At 43.9% G+C, this 26,000-nt stretch overlaps 1 long non-coding RNA gene across 1 annotated transcript; it reads right to left on the bottom strand.

Moving 5' to 3' along the window:
• Nucleotides 1-13,579: 13,579 nt before the first annotated feature.
• On the bottom strand, nucleotides 13,580-25,964 carry LOC134729907 (uncharacterized). Its single transcript, XR_010111462.1, has 2 exons — nucleotides 25,552-25,964; nucleotides 13,580-13,819 (listed from the first exon to the last, which is right to left on the bottom strand). It is a non-coding gene; the product is annotated as an uncharacterized LOC134729907 (long non-coding RNA).
• Nucleotides 25,965-26,000: the final 36 nt, after the last annotated feature.

Here is a 26,000-nt window from a genome sequence, read left to right as displayed (position 1 = left end):
GTATATACCGTGTTTTGTGTACCTGTTCATCTATTGATGAACATGAGTTGTTTCTGCCTTTTGGCTGTTGTGAACAATGCTAATGCTTCAATGACCATTGGTGTTTGTGTCCCTGTGTTTAATTCTTTGGGGTATACACCTAGGAGTAGAATTGCTGGGTCATATGGTAAGTCTATGTTTAACTTTTTGTTTTGTTCTGTTTTGTTTTTGAGACAGAGTCTCGCTCTGTCGCCCAGGCTGGAGTGCAGTGGTATGATCTCGGCTCACTGCAACCTCTGCCTCCCAGGTTCAAGCGATTCTCCTGCTTCAGCCTCTCGAGTAGCTGGGATTACAGGCACCCACCACCACGCCCAGCTAACTTTTGTAAATTTAGTAGAGACGGGGTTTCACCATATTGGCCAGGCTGGTCTCAAACTCCTGACCTCAAGTGATCCACCTGCCTCGGCCTCCCAAAGTGTTGGGATTACAGGCATTAGCCACTGCACCTGGCCTGGTTGGATTGTTTTCTAGAGACACCAGCAGTTATTTCTTTGACTTCGGTTTGATTAACTGACGACTAGAAGAGGTGATAAAATTACTGTACTTAGAAAATATTATATGAAATATATCTATATAGGAGGGCTGGGTGCGGTGGTTCACACCTGTAATCCCAGCACTTTGGGAGGCTGAGGTGGGCAATTACTTGAGGTCAGGAATTCAAGTCTCTACTAAAAATACAAAAATTAGCCAGACGTGATGACGGGTGCCTGTAATCCCAGCTACTCAGGAGGCTGAGGCAAGAGAATAGCTTGAACCCAGGAAGCGGAGGTTGCAGTGAACGGAGATCGTGCCATTGCACTCTAGCCTGGGTGACAAGAGTGAAATTCTGTCTCAAAATAAAATAAAATAAAATAAAAATAAAAACGAAGCTTAGCTAGGCATGGTGGCGGATGCCTGTAGTACCAGCTATTTGGGAGGCTGAGGCAGGAGAATTGCCTGAACCCGGGAGGCAGAGGTTGCGGTGAGCAGAGATCGCGCCAATGCACTCCAGGCTGGGTGACAAGAGCGAAATTCCATCTCAAAGAAAATAAAATAGGCTGGGCACAGTGGCTTACACCTGTAATCCTAACATTTTGGGAGGCCGAGGCGGGCAGATTGCCTGATCTCAGGAGTTCGAGACCAGCCTGGGCAACATGGTGAAACCCTGTTTCTACTAAAATAAAAAAATAAAAAAATAAAATTAGCCAGGCATGGTGGCGTGCGCCTGTAGTCCCACCTACTCGGGAGGCTGAGGCAGGAGAATTGCTTGAACCGGGAGGCAGAGGTTGCAGTGAGCCGAGATCGTGCCACTGCACTCCAGTCTGGCAACAGAGTGAGACTCCGTCTCAAAAAAATAAATAAATAAAATAAAATAAAATAAAAATAAAAACAAAAATTAGCTGGCCAGGCACGGTGGCTCACACCTGTAATCCCAACACTTTGGGAGGCCAAGGCGGGCAGATCACCTGAGGTCAGGAGTTTGAGACCAGCCTGGCCAACATGGAGGAACCCTGTCTCTACCAAAAATACAAAAATTGGCCAGGCGTGGTGGCATGCGCCTGTAGTCCCAGCTACTCGGGAGGCTGAGGCAGGAGAATCGCTTGGACCCGGGAGGTGGAGGTTGCAGTGAGCCGAGGTCGCGCCACTGCACTCCAGCCTGGGTGACAGAGGGAGACTCCGTCTCAAAAAAAAAAAAAAAAAAAAGCTAAGCGTGGTGACAGACGCCTGCAGTCCCAACTACTTGGGAGGCTGAGGCAGGATAATTGCCTGAACCCAGAAGGCGGAGGTTGCAGTGAGCCGAGATCACGCCACTGCACTCCATCCAGCCTGGGCAACAGAGCGAGACTCCATCTCAAAAAAAAAAAAAAAAAAAATATATATATATATAGTAGAATATTAAAGTATAAGAAAAAAACATAAAATATTTTATGTATTGCTAGTTTCATATAGACTACAAATGTTCTTGAATCAATTAATGCATTCCTTTTATAAAGATGTATATAATGCTATAAAATCCATGATTTATATTTACTTGGCTTGTCCTAGGCTGGGACAGCCTGAGATATTTTGTACGTGGACTCTGCCAACTCATTTGTGTTTATTTCTCAGAAAGACAGTTCCAGAACACAAGCTGATTATCTGAAAGCCTGCTGGATAAAGTAAAATATTTAAAAGCAAAGAATGTTTATAGTTGCTCTGATTCAGCACAATTTAGATTCTGTTTTGGCAAAGAAAACTTAACGTTCTGCTACTTCTCAGCCACCATCAATAGGGAGAGCTTCAAGCCCCTTATCCAAGTGACCATCCTTGCAAAGGCAGCCTCTGGAGACAGTGGCTGGCAGCCAGCGTGGACAGGCCTCTCAGGCTGCATCGTGCCTTTATGTCACTTTGGCACATTTGTTTGCAAAATCAGGGCTGACTTGTGTTGTTTTAATTTGAAGCGAAATGAAGGGATAAGAATTCAACTAGAGACTTAAAAGGGAAATAAATTCTGAGCATGAGCTACAACATGGGTGAACCTTGAGGACATCATGCTAAGTGAATAAGCCAGTCACAAAAGGAAAATACTGTATGGTTCTACTTACATGAGGGCCCTAGAGTAGTCAAATTCATAAAGACAGAAGGCAGAATGACAGTTGCTAGGGGGTGGGGGAAGGGAAAATGGGGAGTTAGTGTTTCATGGGGACAGAGTTTCAGTTGAGGAAGACAAAAAAGTTCTGAGATGGATGGTGGTGATGGTTGCCCAACAATGTGAATGTACTTAGTGCCACTGGACTCTTCACTTAAAGTGGTAAATTTTATGTTATGTGTATATGTATATACACACACACACATATATATATACGTATATACATGTATATGTATGTGTGTGTGTATAGATATATATATATTTTTTTTTTTTTGAGATGGAGTCTCACTCTGTCGCCCAGGCTGGAGTGCATTGGCGCCATCTCTGCTTACTGCAAGCTCCGCCTCACGGGTTCACACCATTCTCCTGCCTCAGCCTCTCCCAGTAGCTGGGACTACAGGTGCCTGCCACCACGCCCGGCTAATTTTTTTGTATTTTCAGTAGAGACGGGGTTTCACCTTGGTCTCGATCTCCTGACCTCATGATCCGCCCACCTCAGCCTCCTAAAGTGCTGGGATTACAAGCGTGAGCCACCGCGCCCGGCCATTATGTATATTTTACCACAATAAAACATTCAAATAGAGAATCCACTCCAAAGCTGCAGAAGGCCTTGGCTTGTAAAACAGAAATCTGCTAGCCAAGCATGGTGGTATATACCTGTAGTCCTAGCCACTTGGGAAGCTGAGATGGGAGAATCGCTTGAACCCAAGAGTTCAAGGTTTCAGTGAGCTAGGATTGTGCCACTGCACTCCAGCCTGGGCAACAGAGGGAGACCCTGTCTCTAAAACAACAACAACAAAAACAACCAGAAATCTGTTTAGTCTTCCTTTAATGAACACTGACCCTTTTAAAAAAATCAACTTAAAATGTAGTGAGGTGGGCAGGGCACAGTGGCTCACGTCTGTAATCCTAGCACTTAGGGAGGCTCAGGCTGGGGGATCACTTGAGGTCAGGAGTTTAAGACAAGCCTGGCCAACATGGTGAAACCCTTTCTTTACAAAAACACAAAAATTAGTTGGGCATGGTGGTACATGCCTGTAGTCCCAGCTACTCAGGAGGCTGAGGCAGGAGAATTGCTTGAACCCAGGAGGTGGAGGTTGCAGTGAGCTGAGATCATGCCACTGCACTCCAGCCTGGGCAACAAAGTGAGACTTGGTCTCAAAAAAAAAAAAAAAGTGGTGAGGTGGAGACTTAGAAATTAAAAAAAAAAATCCTTCCAGATTAAAGTTCTAAGTCAGACTCGGTGTCAGATGCAGTGGGCACAGGGGGTCAGTATCCAGGGCCATCATTCTGCCACGTACACAATGTAGCCAGGCTGATGACGGGCTCAGCCTGCCTTTGTACACTTGTCCCTTTCAATTTAACAAATGGCTGTAAGCACCTACTCTAGGCCAGCACTGGGGAGACAGAAAATACTTGTGACCCCGTCCTGTCCTAGGAGCAGCCATCCTGGTGGGGAAGCCCCCATGTGTTTCTGTAGAACCTTTCAGCCCAGTACATAGCATACCTGATGGAGTGGGGGCGGGGCTCTGCCAGGGCATCTCCTCCTGAGGGTGTGTGGGTCACTGCCTGCAAAGACTGCGACCCAAGGATGCGTGGTTCACTTGGGAGTTGGCAGGAAGGGCAAGCATAAGAGTGGTCCAGGCAGAGTATGTGCAGGGCATGAAGGCAGGAAACTCCCGAAAACTCTCCACAGCCCGTGTGGCTGCGGGGAGAGGCAAACCTAGACCACAGAGGCCCACATGGCTTTAGCGTGTCCTGGCGTCATAGAATACTCTGCTTGTATGGTAGGATCTTGTCATTTGTAGGCTGAAGCAGTCGTAGTTTGGCCTGTTCTCTGGTGACCCTGAAGGCCCAGGACAGTGTTACTTGGTCATTCTGCTAAGGCATAGAGTTGGGCTTTTCTTGGCTGAGAGCGGGAGAACTTTGTTGTTGCTATTGTTTGCTTACCTCACTACGTGGCATTCTCCCGTTGGCAGTGTTTGTGTATTTATGTTTTGGCAAAGCTCTCTCTAAACACAGCCCTGGTAAAGTAAACTCCATAAGGCTGGGCACAGTGGCTCACACCTATCATCTCAGCATTTTGGGAGGCCAAGGTGGGTGGATTGCTTGAAGCCAGGAGTTCGAGACCAGCCTGGGCAACATAGGGAGACCCTATCTTTACAAAAAATACAGAAATTAGCTGGGACTCACACCTGTGGTCCCAGCTACTGGGGAGGCTGAGGTGGGAGGATCATTTGAGCTTGGGAGGCAGAGGTTGCAGTGAGCCGAGATCATGACACTGCACTCCAGTCTGGGCAACAGAGAGAGACCCTGTGTCAAAAACAACAACAACAACAACAACAACTCCATAAGCCAGATGATCCTCTGTGTCATCTGCAGTGCCTGGAACATGCCTGTCACACAGTAGGTTCTCAATAAATGTTTGCTGAGTGTACTTTTTTTTTGCAACCCTATTAACTGAAGAATGAATTATTGCATCATTTGCCAGAGTTCTACTGCATTTGGTTCCGTATTCTTCTCTATTGGAGTGTAGCCTGTGGGCAGGGACAGTGTCTCTTTAGTAGGAGCCAAGAATTAAATGAATCCTGTTAAATTACCATGTTACTTATAAGCAAATGCAGGTTCAGGGCTGATGCAGAAACAGAATTTTTGCTAATGTGATTTGGGCTATATGTTTTTTACGTTCATTTACATACCAAAATTCAGGTAATATCTACTTTTTAATTTTAAATTTATTCAGTTATTTAGTTTATTTAATTAGTTTTTCTAAAGTTTCAACTAATTAAAATTTCCTAGCTTTATTTTATGATTTTGATCAGAATTTGTATATTATTCCTACCTATTCAAACTGTGTATAAAACCGTATAAAACAGCTTTTCACATGAAGAAATATGATGTCTATTTTAATGCCTCTTTTGTTTTTTGTATAATATAGGTACAGGGGGAATGAAACTAATAATTATTCAGTGGCCAGTAAATACTAGGCTCGAGCTGGGCACTTTTACATATGCAATCTCATTTCATTTAAGCCTCACAAAGTCATGTGAAGATGATCTATGTTTTGGAGACAAGAAAACTGAGCTCACAGAGGTTGAAGGACTTGCTCCAAGATAAAGTCCTGATTCAAACCCTGTTCTGACTGTTTTCAAAATGTATGCTTTTTTGGTATTTCTATAGCACTCAGTAATGGTTATTGGACTGTAAGCAACAGAAATTGTGTATTTAAGGTATGAGGACACTCTGGGCACAGTGGCTCCTGCCTGTAGTCCCAACTACTCAGGAGGCTGAGGCAGGAAGATTACCTGACTCCTGGAGTTTAAGGCTGTAGTGAGCCATGATTGTACCACTGCATTCCAGCCTGGGCAACAGAGCAAGATCCCATCTCTAAATAAATTAACAAAAATTTAAATATAAAGCAACTATTATCAATATGTTAAAGGTTACAACAGACATAATGAATTAAAAGATTAGTTATTGCTGGAGAGAAATGGAAACTTAAAAGTAGCCAGGCTGGGCATGGTGGCTCACACCTATAATCCCAGCAGTTTGGGAGGTCAACGTAGGAGGATCACTTGAGGCCAGAAGTTCAAAACCAGCCTGGCCAACATGGTGAAATCCCGTCTTTATTAATAATACAAAAATTAGCTGGGCATGGTGGCATGCACCTGTAATCCCAGCTACTTGGGAGGCTGAGGCAGGAGAATCACTTGACCCTGGGAGGTGGAGGTTGCAGTGAGCCAACATTGCGCCACCACACTCCAGCCTGGACGACAGAGTGAGACTCCATCTCAAAAAAAAAAAAAAAGAAAAGAAATACCTGAGACTGGGTATTTTATTGAGAAAAGAGGTTTAATTTCTCACAGTTCTGTAGGCTGTACAAGCATAGCACCAGCATCTATCTTATCAGCTTCTGGGGAGGCCTCGGGGAGCTTTCACTCATGATGGAAGGTGAAGCAGGAGCAGGCACATCATCACATGGTGAAGGCAGGAGCAAGACAGTGTAGGGGGGAAGGTGCCATACGCTTAAACAACCAATCTCATGATAACTCACTCACCATTGCAAGGACAGCACCAAGCCATGAGGGATCTGCCCCATGACCCAAACCCCTCCACCAGGCCCCACCTCCAACATTAGGGATTACATTTCAACATGAGATTTGAGTGGCGACAAATATCCAAACTATATATCGTATGCCCTTAGGGAATTGCAAATTAAAACAAAAATGAGATAGTATTACACATCTATTAGAATGGCCAAAATCTAAAACACTGACAATATCAAATGCTGACAAGGATGTTGAGCAACAGGAACTCTCATTCATTGCTCAGGGGAAGGGCAAATGGTACAGACACTTTGGAAGACAATTTGGCAGTTTCTTACAAAAATTAAATATACTCCTACCATATGAACCAGCAATTTGCTTTGTGGTTATTTAACCAAATGAACTGAAAATATGTCCACAAAAAACCTGCACACAGATGCTTATACCAGCTTTATTCATGATTGTCAAAACTTGGAAGCCACCAACATGTCCTTCAGCAGGTGAATGGATAAACTGTAGTACATTCAGACAAAGGAATAGCATTCAGCACTAAAAAATGAACTATCAAGCCATGAAAAGACATGGAGGACCCATAAATGCATATCACTAAGTGAAAGATGCCAATCTGAAAAGGCTACATACTGTGTGATTCCAAATACTGTACATAACAGTCTGGAAAGGCAAAATACGGAGAAGTTCAGGTTGCCAAGGATTAGGAGAGAGTGATGAATAGGCAGAGCACAGAGATTTTGGGGGCAGTGACAACTACTCTGTATGATACTACAAAGGTGGATACGTATCGTTATACTTTTGTCCAAACCCATATAATGTATGGCACCAAGAGTGAACCCTAATGTAAATTATGAACTTTGGGGGGTAATGATGAATCAGTGAAAGTTCATTGATTGTAACAAATCTATCACTCTAGTGGGGATGCTGATCCTTGTTTATGCATGTGTGGGGGCAGGGAATGAATGGGAACTCTGTACTTTCTGCTCAATTTTGCTATGAACTTAAAACTGCTCAAAACAATGTTCTGGGCTGGGTACCATGGCTCACACCTGTAATCTCAGCACTTTGGGAGTCCAAGGCACTTTGCATCACTTTACTCAGGAGTTTGAGACCAGCCTGAGCAACACAGTGAAACGTTATCTCTATCAAAATTTTTTAAAAACCCAATGTTCTGGAATTAGTGATAACAACTAATTTGATGTCATGGCACTATGAATGTACTAAAACCTACTGAATTGTACATTTTAAAAGGGTGGCTTTTATGGTATGTCAATTATATCTCAATAAAGCTGTTATTAAAAAGACACTATTTCACAAGATTATTGTGTGGATTAAACAAGATCATGTGGCATTTTGTATATGTCTGTTATAATACTTGGTAAATATTGTTTTGTAAATACTTGTTGCCTTCTACCCATAGACATTAACACCTGCAGAGCCTGGCCTGGGCTGTCTTTTCAACTTTAGTTTTATTTTTATATTTTACTTTTTAGAGACAGGGTTTCACTCTGTTGTCCAGGCTGGAGTGCAGTGGCACGATCATGGGTCACTGCAGACTTGACCTGTTGGGCTCAAGCAATCCTCCTGCCTTGGCCTCCTAAGTAAGCTGGGAGTACAAGCACCCACCACCACCACCAGCTAAGCTTTGTATCCTCAGTGTTTAGCATAATACCTGGCATTTGGTGCTTAAGGAAGGAATTGCAGGTGAGAGACAAAGTAGAGAGAAGGACCACAGATGACTCCAAGGCTTCTAATCTGGACTAACAGATGAGTGGTGGCTGACACAGACTTTAAAATGATAAGCTGGTTTTGTTTGCTTGTTTGTATGTTTGGTAAAGTACATTGTAGTTTAAATGAGTTGTATTTGAACAGTGTGTGGAAATGCCCGGTTTAATCTATCCAAATTTTAAGTAAAGATACAAGTCCCAAATTGAAAAAGGAGGTGAGGGCTGGGTGTGGTGGCTCACACCTGTAATCCCAGCACTTTGGGAGGCCAAAGTGGGTGGATTATCTGAGGTCAGGAGTTAGAAACCAGCCTGGCCAACATGGTGAAACCCCATCTCTACTAAAAAAAAAAATACAAAATTAGCTGGGCGTAGTGGCACATGCCTGTAATCCCAGCTATTTGGGAGGCTGAGGCAGGAGAATTGCTTGATCCTGGGAGGCGGAGGTTGCAGTGACCCGAGATTGTGCCATTGCACTCCAGCCTGAGCAACAAGAGTGAAACTCCATCTCAAAAAAAAAAAAAAAAAAAAAAAAAAGAGCGAGAGAGAAAGACGTGAGGGGTAAAGCTTGAAAATGTGTCATCAGTCACCAGCGGTCTGTGGGCAAAATCCATCCTGCTAATGGGTTTCATTTGGCCAGAACAATCTTTTAAATAAGTTGCCAACAGTTGAAAATTAGAAGATTCTCAAAAATATCAAGAATTTTAACTTCTGCCAAAAAGTCAGATATCTGGCAACGCTAATCTCATGTTCCCTAAAGGCAATGACCAGCTGCCCTGAAGTGAGCTTAGTTGGCTCCTTTCATCTTATATGGGAGGTGAAACGAAGATTCCGGAGAGCAAGGAGGGACACCGCAAAGGACAGATCCTTCAGAATCACCAGCAAGTGGCCGGGCACGGTGGCTCATGCCTGTAATCCCAGCACTTTGGGAGGCCGAGGCGGGCGGATCACTTGAGGTCAGGAGTTCGAGACCAGCCTGGCCAACATGGTGAAACCCTGCCTCTATTAAAAGTACAAAAATTAGCCAGGCGTGGTGACTCATGCCTGTAGTCCCAGCTACTCGGGAGCCTGAGGCAGGAGAATGGCGTGAACCCGGGAGGCGGAGCTTGCAGTGAGCCGAGATCACACCAGTGCACTTCAGCCTGGGCGACAGTGCGAGACTCCGTCTCAAAAAAAAAAAAAAAAAAAGAAACACCAGCAAGTACAGATGAGGAGGTGAAAGCAGGCACGGGGTGGCAGGTCTTGCATTCTCTGGCCTTTCTATCTCCTTTTCTGGGTCGCCAATGTTTAGCCTGGCTTCTTGTCTTGTTGCTTCACCATCAAGAATCTCAACATAGTTGACTTTGGAGGTCATGGACCCTTGTACTTGAAACTCTTTTCTACTCTATCTCTTTTCTCTTTCCCAGCAGAAGGCTAATGGAAACCAGAAATTAAAAGTAGCTCTACTCTTCCTATTTATTCTGGCAAAACTCTTGGACTGAGTAGTATGGGTAATTGAGATATGAAGTTTTGAGATATTTTGCCAAAGTGATTAACTGACCAAAAATGTTGAGAACCATTGCTTTGTCACATAGGATGAACGTGACTGGAATCATTATTATTTACAAGGTCCTGTGGGTTGTTTTCTGATATAATAATAACAACAAAACATTCGAGTAGCACATTACAGTGTAAAAAGTACTTCTTATATATACGTGATTCCAAAGTCACAGACCTCTTATGTGTAAGTGATAACTTCCTCATTGTATGGCAGTTCCATTTAGAAACTATTCATATTGACATCGATTCCGGAGATTCCAGATTCCATTTGCTGTATCATTGCAAAGGCCAGCATAAAATACAAGCCAACTGCTGTTATCAGCAAATCAAGGTTGGAAGGTACTTAAAAAACAGGAAAAGCCTGTGGAAAATGCCTTGTCTTAGTGACTCTCAAATGCAATGTAATAAATGCTGGCTCTGAGGACAACGTTCAAATCAGGCAATCTCAGGTGTGATGCCAAGAGGGAAAATGAGGTATTCATTCAATAATAGTTCATTGGCTGGGCGCGGTGGCTCACGTCTGTAATCCCAGCACTTTGGGAGGCCAAGGTGGGTGGATCACGAGGTCAGGAGATCGAAACAATCCTGGCTAACACGGTGAAATGCCGTCTCCACTGAAAAAAAAAATTAGCCAGGTGTGGTGGCGGGTGCCTGTAGTCCCAGCTACTCGGGAGGCTGAGGCAGGAGAATGGCGTGAACCCGGGAGGCGGAGCTTCTAGTGAGCCGAGATCGCGCTACTGTGCTCCAGCCTGGGCAACAGAGCAAGACTCCATCTAAAAAAAAAAAAAAATAGTTCATTGAAGGCCCATGTGCCAAGTACGCTATTAGATACCAGGACCTTGTCTACTCTGGGCCTGTAGAGTCTGCTCTTAATTTATTTTATTTTAGGGACAGAGTCTTGCTCTGTCACCCAGGCTAGAGTACTCTAGGTATGTGCCACCACACTCGGCTAATTTTTATTTTTTAATTTTTTTGTAGAGACAGGGGTCTCACTTTGTTGCCCAGTCTAGTCTCAAAACTCCTGGCCTCAAGTGGTCTTACCTCAGCCTCCCAAAGTGCTGGGATTACAGGCGTGAGCCACTGCACCCAGCCTGCAATTTAGAAACATATAATGAAATGATGAGATTTGTTTTCATGAAATGATGAGATTTGTTTTCAAGACCTTCTATGATTTTAGTTGGCAGAGTTAGCTTTTTTTCCTCTCTACTGTGAATCCTAAGATATAATTTCACCTTTTATGCCCTTGTGTAACAACCCAGTGTATTCTCCTTCACATAGAAATATATTGCTTGGCACAGGGGCTCACTCCCGTAATCCCAGCACTTTGGGAGGCCGAGGCGGGCGGATCACTTGAGGTCAGGAGTTCGAGACCAGCCTGGCCAACATGGTGAAACCCTGCCTCTACTAAAAGTACAAAAATTAGCCAGGCGTGGTGGCGGGCACCTGTAGTCCCAGCTACTCAGGAGGCTGAGGCAGAAGAATCACTTGAACCTGGGAGGCAGAGGTTGCAGTGAGCTGTGATCACACCACTGCATTCCAGCCTGGGCGACAGAGCGAAACTCTGTCTCAAAACAACAACAACAACAAAATTAGCTGGCATGGTTGTGGGTGCCTGTAATTCCAGCTACTTGGGAGGCTGAGGCAGGAGAATTACTTAAACCCAGGAGGTAGAGGTTGCAGTGAGTCAAGATCGTGCCACTGTACCACTCCAGTCTGGGTGATAAAGTGAGACCCTGTCTCAAAAAGAAAAAAGAAAAAAAGAAATATATCAAAGTAGGTATTAGGAGAAAGTGAGTAAGGGTCTATAGGTCTGATGTGAGGAAACTCAAGGAGACTGCTCCTTGGCTTCTCTAGGAAATCTACCACAAGAGATTTAATGTGGCCTTCAAGAAAGACCCTTGGAAGAAACCCTGGAAATGCTAAGACCTTGGCCAATGTCCCCTAACTTCTCAATGGGAAGTTATTTACTGGTTCTTATTCAGCTGAGACCACAACCTATGAGTACTGGAAAGGTAACAGGAAGGAAGGGGAAAGGGAGATGTGAAAAAAGAGACAGAAATTAAAGAAAAATTCCACCCTTTAGTTGTGCCTTAGGTCTCCCCGAGTCCCAGTCAATACCCTGGGGCTTAATCCTGCTGCATCATTCTTCCAGTTTTCTATTAATAAAGCAAGTGCAAGGTGCTGTGTGCAGCTGTGAACGTGCGGGTGCATACACACACACACACACACACACAGTTGGATTGTTGTTCAAAACTTGGGATGTTGCCTGTGTCTATCCTGAATTTTTCAGACATACACACCTTCCTCACCTGCTGCCAAGCAGCCCTATAGACAGTCTCCTGGGAATAGCAGGCCAACAGGAAAAGCTTGCTGAACTGCCAATGTGCAGACGTTCACATGTCCCAGGCCCCAGCCCTGCACTCCCTAGGGTTCTTCTGCTCTAACACCACACAGAAGGAATATGAAGCAGAAACTTGTTTCTGTCCTCTTTTCTTCTCCCTGCATTCTAAAAAACATTAATTCTCAAGGATATCTAGCCAAAGCATTGATTACAGAGTTCTTGCTATATTCAAGGGAGGAAACAATCTTGTGTTTTACTTTTAATGGCAATAGTGTATTTCTTGAGAATCTTCTCTTCCAACAGAATTAGCACACAAATCATCCGACAAGTGACCCTCAAGCCTGTAAGATGCCAATATTTCATTAGGGGAGAGGCCCTGAAAATGCTGCCTCACCTCCTGCACTTCTCTTTTACCACCGTTAAACATTCCTTTAGATTATTCCAAGTATGGATTCCCACACTTGGCTACACTTGCATGCCATCAGCTCAGTTTTTGCCAAATCTATTGTTGTGCACCATCTTTCTAAATATTTACAACAAAATCATAGTCCCTGATGGATTGTGGCAGGTCAGTCTTGGAGAGAGAAGGAAATGACCCTGACTGCCCTAGGATGTCCCAAGGAAACTAGCTGTGTATTTCAAGTATCCAAAAGGAAAGAAAAGGGAGGCACAGAAAGGATCGTATTAGCCACCATTTCAGTTTTGTTCAGAGCTAGCTTTGAATTCTGTCACCCAAAGCAAACCTCATTTGGGATAAATCTTCAACATCAGTAACATTTAGTCCCTTGAGAATATTACCTCAAATGGGGAAGTCAAAATCTCAAAAAGAAAATTACTTTCAATCATTATTCGAATACAATAGAAATTCTATGATTGCCTATTCACATGTCAAAAATATTTCCTTCTATGTAATAAATCAGTGTAGACTTGATTTCATGATTGGATGTATGAAACTGACAGAAACTGATTTTAAAAATCTTTTATCTTGGTAAAACATTTTGGAATTCACAAAACATTTTCATATATTATGCCTTATTTAATCCTCACCACAGGCCTTTGAAAATATCCAAAGCCCGTTTTCTTTAACATTGTTTGTGGGGCATAGATATAAATTCCATATTCCCAGAAATCCTAGTACTTCCCTTCATGTTTTTGCTATGGTTTGAGGGGAAATTATAAGAAACATTGTATATCAGTTTCTCCATGGCTAATTTGGGGTAACTGCAAAATTCATATAAATAAGCTACTCAAGGTAATCTTGGTCAGTGAGTGTTTTATAAGGTAATTTATTGAAATGAGAGCTGAAGTTTGAATTGTTAGCTCAGCTATGCAGACGGCTTCACTGTGAGCATTGCACCACAGCCAGGCTCTCTCAGTGTAGATCAGAAGGACAGTTCACTGAACTCAGTAGGGCAGTACTGGCTGTGCCAGCTAGTACAATTCACAGCTTTATGGCCAGGACTGCAGAATCATGGCTTCCACTTCCCATCAGGGGAGAAAGCAGCAGCATCTGAGCAGATGAGAAAGTTAGAAAAGAAAAGCTGGGCTATTATCTGAAATTGCACTGGCTTTGACATGTCCAAAAGCTATTTCCCCTTGCAAAGTCACTTCGTGAGCACTGACTGTACCAGAATAATCAGCATTCTCTGTGGCTGGCTGAAGGGTGAGTCAGGATTCTAAATTCTAGCTGCAGTGCTGGGGAAAATGGAAACACCAGGCAAGGAGTACATCATGATGTCAGCAGTTTCCGAGGGCTGGTCAAAATGCCAGAAAACACGGCTGGTTTTACAATGCAATAAATGTATCTGAATGTTCCAAAAAAACGAGGCAAAGGATCTGTGCTCGTGACATCTGCCCTCAAGCAGGTAGATGTTTTGATATGGTGCGCCTAGAACCTAACGTGCCACCAATTAAAGTGTATCGCTGGCATGCAAGGATGCAAAGAAAACACTGCTACATGTAAGGTGCAGCAGGCCCAAAGCTCCACAAGGTGGGCAGCCCCAAATGAAACCCCTTGGTCACTTCATCAGTGATCCAAATTCAAGTTTCAGAAATCATTCATCTATTCCTAAATTTTACAGCACGTTGAGAAACAATGACCACCAAAATGTCAACACAAATAATTTCATGTAACTGACAAAAGATTGCTATGCAGAACATATAAAGAACTTTTAGGCTGGGCACGGTGGCTCACGCCTGTAATCCCAACACTTTGGGAGGCTGAGGCAGGTGGATCACCTGAGGTCAGGAGTTCAAGACCAGCCTGACCAACATGGAGAAACCCCGTCTCCACTAAAAATACAAAATTAGCCGGGCATGGTAGTGCATGCCTGTAATCCCAGATACTCAGGAGGCTGAGGCAGGAGAATCGCTTGAACCTGGGAGGCGGAGGTTGCAGTGAGCCGAGATTGCACAAAACTCCGTCTTAAAAAAAAAAAGAACTCTTACAAAGTAGTAAGAAAAAGACAACCCTACAGAAGAAATAAGCAAAATAGCAAAGAAGAAACCTGAATAGTCTACAAATATATGAAGAGATATTTAACCCCACTGGTAATCTGGGAAACGCTAATTGAAAAAAATGAGACACCAAATGGAAATTAATGTTCGCACAAAAAACCTATACATAAATGTTAACAGCAGCTTTATTTGTAATAGCCTAAACTTGGAAATAAACATAGGTCCTTCAATGAGTGATGGTTGAACAGACTGTGGTCCATCCATACCATAGAATACCAACAATAAAAGGGATTTTTTTTTGTTTTTCTTGGTTTTTTTTTTTGAGATGGAGTCTCGCTCTATCACCCAGGCTACAGTGCACTGGTGCAGTCTTGGCTCACTGCAACCTCTGCCTCCTAGGTTCAAGCAATGCGCCTGCCTCAGCCTTCCAAGTAGCTGGGACTATAGGCATGCACCATCATGTCCAGCTAATTTTTGTATATATATATTTTTTGAGATGGAGTCTCGCTCTATCACCCAGGCTAGAGTGCACTGGTGCAGTCTTGGCTCACTGCAACCTCTGCCTCCTAGGTTCAAGCAATGCGCCTGCCTCAGCCTTCCAAGTAGCTGGGACTATAGGCATGCACCATCATGTCCAGCTAATTTTTGTATATATATATTTTTTGAGATGGAGTCTCGCTCTGTCACCCAGGCTGGAGTGCAGTAGTGCAATCTCAGCTCACTGAAACCTCCGCCTCCCAGGTTTAAGCAGTTCTTTGCCTTAGCTTCCCAAGTAGCTGGGATTATAGGCGTGTGCCACCACGCCCAGCTAATTTTTATATTTTTAGTAGAGACGGGGGTTTCACCATCTTGGCCAGCCTGGTCTTGAACTCCTGACCCCGTAATCCACCCACCTCTGCCTCCCAAAGTGCTGGGATTATAGGCGTGAGCCACCGCGCCCGGCCTACTTCTTGTATTTTTAGTAGAGACAGGGTTTCACCATGTTGTCCAGGCTAGTCTCAAACTCCTGGCCTCAGTGATCCGCCTGCCTCGGCCTCCCAAAGTGCTAGGATTAAAGGTGTGAGCCACTGTGCCCGGCCTTGGATTACTGATACATGCAACAACTTGGATGCTGAATATGCTGAGTGAAAAAAGCCAATCTCTAACGGTTACATACTACATGGTTCCTTTTATACAACATTTTGTTTAATTTTTTTTTCTTTTTAAGTTTCCACACACAATATTGAATACAACATTTTTGAAAGGATAAAATCTTTTTTTTTTTTGAGATGAAGTCTTGCTCTATCACCCAGGCAGGGGTGCAGTGGTGCGATATCAGCTCACTGAAACCTCTGCCTCCTGGGTTCAAGCGATTCTCCTGCCTCAGCATCCCAAGTAGCTGGGATTACAGGTGCCCACCACCACGCCTGGCTAATTTTTTTTAGATGGAGTCTCTCTCTGTCATCCAGGCTGGAGTGCAGTGGTGCAATCTCGGCTCACTGTAACCTCCACCTCCTGGGTTCAAGCAATTCTCCTGCCTCAGCCTCCCTAGTATCTGGGACTACAGGCACGCGCCACTGCACCTGGCTAATTTTTGTATTTTTAGTTGAGACGGGGTTTCACCACATTGGCCAGGCTGGTCTCGAACTCCTGACCTCGTGATCTGCCTGCCTTGGCCTCCCAAAGTGCTGGGATTACAGGCGTGAGCCACCGCGCCTGGTCTAATTTTTTGTATTTCTTTTTTTTTCTTTTTTTTTTAGTAGAGACGCGGTTTCACCATGTTGGCCAGGCTGGTTTCGAACTCCTGACCTCAAGTGATCTGCCTGCCTTAGCCTCCCAAAGTGCTAGGATTACAGGCATGAGCCACCTTGCCCAGCCTGAAAGGATAAAATCTTGCAAATGAAGAACAGAGGTTAAAAAGAAGGGGGAGGCCAGGTGTAGTGGCTCACACCAGTAATCCCAGTACTTTGGGAGGTCGAGGCAGGCTGATCACTTGAGGCCAGGAGTTCCAGACCAGCCTGGCCAACATGGTAAAACCCCGTCTTTACTAAAAATACAAAAATTAGCCAGGTGTGGTGATGCATCCCTGTAGTCCCAGCTACTTGGGAGGCTGAGGCACAAGAATCGCTTGAACCCAGGAGGTGGAGGTTGCAGTGAGCTGAGATTTTGCACGACAGGAAGATCCTTGTGTTTTAACTGTTCTGTATCTTGAGTGTGGAGGTGGATACATAGACCTACATATGACATAAAATTATATATAATTAAATGCATTCACACACACATAAAATGAGTCTGAGTAAAACTAGGGAAACTTGTACAAAATTGGTGGACTGTGCCAATTTTGATATTCTGGTTGTGACTATACTTTTGCAAAGTATTATCATTAGTAGGATCTGGGTTAACGGTATGCAAGTTCTCCGTAGTATTTCTTTCGACTACATATGAAATCTACAGTTATCTGAATAAAATCTTTTTTTTTTTTTTTTTTTGAGACAGAGTCTCGCTCAGGGTGGAGTGCAGTGGCACAATCTTGGCTCACTGCAACCTCCGCTCCCAGGTTCAAGCGATTCTCCTGCCTCAGCCTCCTGAGTAGCTGGGACTACAGGTGCTCCCCACCATGCCCAGCTAATTTTTTGTATTTTTAGTAGAGATGGGGTTTCGCCACATTGGCCAGGATGGTCTCAATCTCCTGACCTCGTGATCCACTCGCTTTGGCCTCCCAAAGTGGTGGGATTACAGGCATGAGCCACTGCGCCCAGCCTGAATAAAAATTTAAATAAAAAGAGACACCATGTTTCACCCATGAGATTGGCAAACAAATTTTAAAATCTCACAGTATAAAGTTCTGGCAAGGGTGTAAGAAACATGAAGCCTTCATCCACTGCTACTGAGAGTATAATTAGCTATGGCCACTTTTGAGAGTAATATGACAAGCAACCAGTGAAATTTAAAATATCACCCTTCATTGCTCAACATTCACCTTCTGGGGCATATATACTCTAGAGAAATGATTCTGCATGGGCCTGAAAAAATTTGCAAATTTGCGTGTAAGGGTTTATGATAGCAAAGGAGTGAAAATAATGTAAATATCCTCTAATAGGTGAATGAACAAATAGAACATAGTTTATTTATAATATAAAGCAGCATAAAGTAATGAACTAGATGAGAATGAACATATATATATATATACACACACACACGCAGATAGATCTTAGAGACACAATATCAAATTTAAAAAGCAAGTTACGGATTGATATTTACTTATTCAACAAATACTTGGGTGCTTACCATGTGTCAGGAGCTGTTCTAGGAGCTAGCAGTACAGCAGAAAACAGACAAAGCAAGATAAAGTCTCTGCTTCACATATCTTACATTCTTGTACAGGAACACAAGCAAATAGACACAATACTATTTATGTAAAAATGTTAAGGGTGCATGTATGGTTTGGAATATATATCACATGTATACACATACACATACATATGTTAATGTATACACACATTTTTTAACTGTTCCTTGTGGAGCAGGGGTACTCTAAAAGCAGTGTGCCTAGGGAAGCCATACTTTTTAAAAAATAATATTTAAGGCTGGGCATGGTGGGTCAGGCCTGTAATGACAGCACTTTGGGAGGCCAAGGCAGGTGGATCACCTGAGGTCAGGAGTTCAAGCCCAGCCTGACCAACAAGGTGAAACCCCATCTCTACTAAAACTACAAAAATTAGCTGGGCGTGGTGGTGTGCACCTGTAATCCCAGCTACTTGGGAGGCTGAGGCAGGAGAATCACTTGAACCCAGAAGGCAGAGGTTGCATTGAGCCAAGATGGCACCATTGCACTCCAGCCTGGGCAACAGAGCAGGACTCCATCTCAAAATAAATAAATAAATAAATAAAATCTTAAAAATAATATTTTAAAATGGACTAGAACGATATACTTAATTTTTTTGAGACAGGGTCTTGCTATGTTGCCCAAGCTGCTCTTAAACTCCTGAGTTCAAGGGTCCTTCCACCTCAGCCTTCTGAGTAGCTGGGACTACAGGCACATACCTGTGCCCAGTTTATACCATTTTTATGCTATTGGGAGGAAGGAAAATAAGTAGGACTTGGGGTGAGGGTGGTTGAAGGGAACGTTAACTATATCTGCAATATTTTAATTATCTAAAAGCCATTCTTTGGCCAAGTATAAACGCAAATGTTTTCTTTTGTAGTTACAATTAATAATTGAAAGATATATATATATATATATTTAGATGGAGTCTCACTCTGTCGCCCAGGCTGGAATGCAATGGCACGATCTCGGCTCACTGCAAACTCCGCCTCCTGGGTTCACGCCATTCTCCTGCCTCAGCCTCCTGAGTAGCTGGGACTACAGGCGCCCGCCACCACGCCCGGCTAATTTTTTGTATTTTTAGTAGAGACAGGGTTTCACCGTGTTAGCCAGGATGGTCTGAATCTCCTGACCTCGTGATCCGCCCACCTCGGCCTCCTAAAGTGCTGGGATTACAGGCGTGAGCCACCGTGCCCGGCCATGAAAGATATTTTTATAGTATAAAAATTTAGAGTCTAAGTTAATATTTCATAAATTGAGGTCTGAGCACATTTCTCAAGATTGAAAACTACTGACATATTTATTGATTCATCCTTGCCAAACTCACGAGTGACTAATTTATAAACTAGAATGGCCATTTGTGTTAATTTTTAAAGAAAGGGGCTAGAGACTCAATGAACAAATGGGTAGTATTAAAACCTAGGCTCTCCTTTTCTTATCATCACTGCAATTAATTGCATTAATCAGGCATTAAGCCCCTTATGAGATGTGGCTGGCACTCTAGTTTAGATCACGTTCAAAACATTTGCTCTTTTTGGGATTTGTAGGAACTCTTTGCAACTCTGTAAGTCTCCTTTTTCATTTAAAATGAATGGACTGGGCTAAATATCTGAGATTAGATTAAATACTTTTCTGGATCTTAGCTTCTAATTCACTCAATTATATAGTAGTTCTTTTTCAACTTAATCTTTACAAATTTGTTATTATTATTATTATTACTATTTTTGAGATGGAGTCTCACTCTTGTCTCCCAGGCTGGAGTGCAATGGAGCGATCTCAGCTCACTGCAACCTCCTGCTCTGATTCTCCTGCCTCAGCCTCCTGAGTAGCTGGGATTACAGGCGCCAGCCACACCCGGCTAATTTTTGTATTTTTAATAGAGACGGGGTTTCCCCATGTTGGCCAGGCTGGTCTCCAACTCTAGACAAATGGCTAGAAAGTACTAGAATCAGGATTTCCTTTTTTTGTGTGTGTGAGTCATCAGCGCCAGACCACAGAGGCTTTTGTTAGGAGTTAAATGAGCCTGGGCGCGGTGTCTTACGCCTATAATCCCAGCACTTTGGAAGGTGGAGGAGGATGGATCACCTGAGGTCAGGAGTTTAAGACCAGCCTGGCCAACATGGTGAAACCCTGTCTTTACTAAAAATACAAAAATTATGGCCGGATGCGGTGTCTTACGCCTGTAATCCCAGCACTTTGGGAGGCCGGGGTGGGCAGATCACCTGAGATCAGGAGTTTGAGACCAGCCTGGCCAACATAGTGAAACCCTGTCTCTACTAAAATACAAAAACCTACAGGGTGAAACCCCATCTCTACTAAAAATACAAAAATTAGGTGGGCGTGATGGCACGTGCCTGTAATCCCAGCTACTTGGAGGGAGGCTGAGGCAGGAGAACTGCTTGAATCAGGGAGTCGGAGGTTGCAGGGAGTCGAGATGGCGCCACTGCACTCCAGCCAGGCAAGAGAGTGAGTGAGACTCCTTCTCAAAAAAAAAAAAAAAAAAAAAGAAATAGAAAAAGAAAAAAATTATATGGGGGTGGTGGCGCATGCCTGTAATCCCAGATACTCGGGAGGCTGAGGCAGGAGAATCGCTTGAACCCGGGAGGTGGAGGTTGCAGTGAGCCAAGATCGTGTCATTGCACTCCAGCCTGGGCAACAATGCGAGACCTTGTCTCAAAAAAACAAAAAGTTAGCCAGGCGTGGTGGTGGGCGCCTGTAATCCCAGCTACTCAGGAGGCTAAGGCAGGAGAATCACTTTAGCAGGCAGCAGAGGTTGCAGTGAGCCGAGGTTGCACCAGTGCACTCCAGCCTGGGTAAGAGCAAGACTACATCTCAATAAAATAAATAAATAAACCATACCAAAAAAAACCTCATTATTTTGATATCCATTGTTTAGTTCCAAGTTTAATTAAATTATGTAGAAACTTAATATAAAATTACTTTTTAAAAAAATTAACGCAGCTTCTTTTTTTTTTTTTTTTTGAGATGGACTCTCACTCTGTCACCCAGTTTGGAGTTCAGTGGTGCTATCTGGGCTCACTGTAACCTCCATCCTGGGCTCAGGTGATTCTCCCACCTCAGCTTCCTGAGTAGCTGGGACTGCAGGCAGGTGCCACTATGTCTGGCTAATTTTCTGTATTTTTGGTAGAGACAGGGTTTCACTATGTTGCCGAGGCTGGTCTGAAACTCCCGAGCTCAGGCAATCCACCTGCCGCAGCCTCTCAAAGAGTTGGAATTACAGGCATGAGCCACTGCACCTGGCCAGCTATTTTTCTTTTAAGGAAAAAAAGAGGCTGCTCTGCTTATGGAGTAGCCCTTCTTTATTCCTTTACTTTATACAAAGAAAAAGAAAAAAAATGGGTGGTTTTACTTTCAAACTTTTTTTTGAGACGGAGTCTCACTCTGTCGCCCAGGCTGGAGTGCAGCTGCACAGCCTCAGCTCGCTGCAAGCTCCACCTCCCAGGTTCACGCCGTTCTCCTGCCTCAGCCTCCCGAGTAGCTGGGACTACAGGCACCTGCCACCACGCGGGTAATTTTTTGTATTTTTAGTAGAGACGGGGTTTCACCTTGTTAGCCAGGATGGTCTCGATCTCCTGACCTTGTGATCCGCCCGCCTCAGCCTCCCAAAGTGCTGGGATTACAGGCGTGAGCCACTGCGCCCGGCCTACCTTCAAACTTTTAAAACTATTTGCAAATAAAATTTTTCTCTAACCAGTTACTTTGCAGTAGAGTTTCAATTCAAGGTCACAGAAGAGGAAGCCAACTAACTAATGAAATGCTCACTAAATGATTTGTCAGTGTTTCATATTTTCTTTACCATCAGTTAGCATTCCCTACACCATCACTTTAGGGAGTCAATAGAATTTTATAGGAGTAGGCCTCAGTAAGTACTGGGAGGCCAGTAGCACTGTTCAAGCACATGGGCTGTCTGTGTTTGAAGCCTGACCTGTCATTTGTTCACTTTCTGACCTTGAGCAGATTACTTAAACTCTCTCGACCTGTTTCTTCATGGGGATAATACAAGTACTTCTAGGGGGTTTGTGAAAACTCATAAAGAGGTTAAAAACATTGCCTGGCATACAGTAAGCACCCAATAAGAATAAGAAATAATATTTGTATAGTAATTATGCCAGAAACTGTTATAAGAGCTGTATATATATTAACAATTAGCTATTACTAGTATTACTAATTCCTAGTTCAGGATTTAGCTTAGTAAACTTTCTGCTTCAGAAGCAAATACGAGAGGTGAAAACATCAATTTATTCTCCTCAGTCTTAGTTACATACTTTCCAAGTCAAGTCACAGAGCACAATTTCCTTGCTGGCAGGGACAAGACATGGGTTTACATGATATCACCTATCCCCTCAATTTAATAGCATGTACTATGCAGTTGGGCATTTAAGCAGAAATTAAGAGTTGGCAGGTATTGCTCAACTGGTACCCATTTTAGGAATAATGCTGAATCATAGCATTTTATCTGGTCTTCTCTCAGGATACTTAATGCTAATTTTTTGTATTTTTAGTAGAGACGGGATTTCACCTTGTTAGCCAGGATGGTCTCGATCTCCTGACCTCATGACCCATCTGCCTCAGCCCCCCAAAGTGCTGGGATTATAGGCGTGATCCACCGTGCCCGGACTTTTTTTTTTTTTTTGAGACAGAGTCTCCCCTCTGTTGTGCAGGCTGGAGTGCAGTGGCCCAATCTCTTGCTCCCAGGTGCAAGCGATTCTCCTGCCTCAGCTTCCCGAGTAGCTGGGATTACAGGTGCCCACCACCACACTCGGCTAATTTTTGTGTTATTAGTAGAGACAAGTTTTCACTATGTTGCCCAGGCTGCTCTCAAACTCCTGACCTCAGGTGATCCACCTACCTCGGCCTCCTAAGTGCTGGGAAGTTGTTTTTTTTCTTTTCTTTTTTTGAGACTGAGTCTTGCTCCGTCACCCAGGCTGGAGTGCAGTGGCGTGATCTCGGCTCACTGCAAGCTCTGCCTCTCAGGTTCAAACGATTCTCCTGCCTCAACCTCTCGAGTAGCTTGGACTACAGGTCCCCGCCACCACGACCAGCTAATTTTTTGTATTTTTAGTACAGACAGGATTTCACCGTGTTAGCCAGGATGGTCTTGATCAGCTGACCTCGTGATCTGCCCGCCTCGGCCTCCCAAAGTGCTAGATTACAGGCGTGAGCCACCGAACCCGGCCGACACTTAATACTTTCTTATGGCCCTTGTTATCCTGCAAGTTCTTCAAGGGCAAACTCTGTGTCTTAAGTAGTCACCTTTGTAACCCTTGCAATGCTGAGCATGAGACTGAACACTGGAGGAGAGGAGGGGAATAAAACATCTCCAGGGAAGAGGAATGTAATGGGAGCCTCTTCAAGTCTCACTGGCAGCTTATCTTTTGAGTGAGCTTTTTCCTATTTTCAAACATCTCTAGTAAAATAGGCATACCAAAGGGTATATCCAGGCAATACAAGCCATTGTAGTTAAATTCCACCATACACCTTTTCTGGTGCCTCACGATCTGCCTGGCTCTATTAATAATAGTCATTACAGGAAGCTGCATGCCAGGTAGAAAGAGCCATTAGCTGTTACTACTCCACTGCCAAGAAGTAAAGACATTGTTTCCATTTCTTCTACTGAAGTCTTTTAAAACCTATAGAACATTATGTCCAGTATCTCTATCTCACACTCACTTTCATTTTCTATAGCTGTTAAAATTTTTGTTTTAATATTAGGAATATTCCATTCCTGGGTCTATAATGAATAGCAAACATTTTATATAGTACTATGGTTGGAATGGTAAACAAAAATAAGTCAGAAAATATTAATTTTTGGCCGTATGGTAATTTTAACTTGTCCTCTTGGTGTGGTGTGGACGCACCCAGGTTGGACTTCATACATAGCCTCTTGCATTATATTGACTCATTGTCAGAGCTCACGAAGTCACTACCTAAGTGTCTGATTGCTACACTATACATTACTTCAAGATACTATGAAGGTTAATCAGATTACAGAGGGGAAATCTATAAAGCTGAGTAAGCTTCTTGGTAATAAAACTATATAAATACAAAATACTGTTTTTTATTGGCAGATAATATATCGTGTTTTAGCACAACACATAAGCTGCTAGGCATTTATTCAATCTGATTGGGAATCGGTTAAATTTGGTTAAAAAATTTTACCTTAGGTTGCTTTAATTAAAAAAATGTTTAAGGCTGAGTGCAGTGGCTCACACCTGTAATCCTAGCACTTTGGGAGCACTGGGTGCAGTGGCTCACACCTGTAATCCTAGCACTTTGGCCTAGTACCGCTTGAGGCCAGGAGTTCAAGACCAGCCTGGCCAACATGATGAAACCCCATCTCTACTAAAAATACAAAAATTAGCCAGGCGTGGTGGTGGGCGCCTGCAGTCCCAGCTACTCAGGAGGCTGAGGCAGAATTGGTCAAACATGGGAGGCGGAGGTTGCAGTGAGCTGAGACAGCACTCCAGCCTGGGCAACAGAGGGAGACCCTGTCTCAAAAAATAATAATAAATAAATTTAAAAAGTTCGGCCAGGCGCGGTGGCTCATGCCTGTAATCCCAGTGCTTTGGGAGGCCGATCACCACTTTGGGTGGGCGGATCACCTGAGGTCGGGAGTTTGAGACCAGCCTGACCAACATGGAGAAACCCCACCTCTACTAAAAATACAAAATTAGCCGGGCGTGGTGGCGCATGCCTGTAATCCCAGCTACTGGGGAGGCTGAGGCAGGAGAATCACTTGAATCCAGGAGGCGGAGGTTGCAGTGAGCTGAGATCGTGCCATTGCACTCCAGCCTGGGCAACGGAGTGAGACTCCGTTCTCAAAAAAGAAAAAAAAAAAAAAGTTTAAAATATCATTGGTCCTTAAAGTTATACATTCATTCTTTGATAATTGCTATGTTGAACGCAACCTCCTAACTGCTTTACAATGATTAAGCACTAATGATTTGAACCCAGGTTTAAAGTCTGACTCTCAACACATGTGCTCTGCCTTCTCACGAACATGATTTCAAAAATTGGTGGCTCATGCCTGTAAACCCAGCGACAGAGCAAGACCCTACTCTTAAAAAAAAAAAAAAAGAAAAGAAAAGAAAAAAAGAAAAATAAATCATAGTATTGAACTGGGAGGTTTCACTGAGACGAAACTTGGGACTCTTCCTTTTTTTTTTTTTTTTGTTTCGAATAAAGCCATTCTAGAATGAGACAAAATTCTAAAATATTTTATAGTTAACAGTTTAAACTGGGTTTAATCTTGACAAGACTATCTAGGGCTATATACACAAATCTCTTTTGGAGAAAATACCACAACTAAACTGAAGTCTATTCCTGAATATGACAGACCAGGTCAAATGGTTATCCTGGCCCTCCCGGGGGATGTCACTCATAAACGTGCTAAAAGTCACAGTCTAGGCCCCATTACCTTACATGCTCATGACCTTCCCAGGGAGGCCCCTCGCCCTTACCAGGCACTTTCATCTTGGGAAGACACATCAGTCCTGGCGGAGAAAGCAGCAAGGCCTTTCCCCGGCTCACAAAAATTAATACAAATCTCAGAGGCTGCATCCCACAGCCGTGACCACCGTGACCTGGCATCCCCTTTTCTGCAAACTTAAATGTTATCTAGAAATCGGGCCTGTCTCTGAAAGCCAAGGGCCTGGCAGGAGCCCGAGAAAGGGGAGAAACTTTCTGCGGCCCCAAGCTAATGGCAGTCACTGCACCGAGACCCGTCCCCTGGCATCCCTTTGCTCCAGCTGGCCAAGACAGACCACCAAGGTCAGCCAGATTTCCACCCAGTCTGGCCGGGCCCGGGCCCAGCTGGGAATGGACCGAGAAGCACCGGGACCCGGATCCCGGCGTGAAAGGCCGCGCGCAGGGCACGGCGGGAAAAGACGCTGCGCGCAGAAACACCCGC

This window comes from Pan paniscus, chromosome 2, assembly GCF_029289425.2.
Source record: "Pan paniscus chromosome 2, NHGRI_mPanPan1-v2.0_pri, whole genome shotgun sequence".
Taxonomy (NCBI): Eukaryota; Metazoa; Chordata; class Mammalia; order Primates; family Hominidae; genus Pan; species Pan paniscus.
The sequence above is the reverse complement of the archived record's forward strand: the minus strand, read 5'-3'. Positions and strand labels throughout refer to the sequence as shown.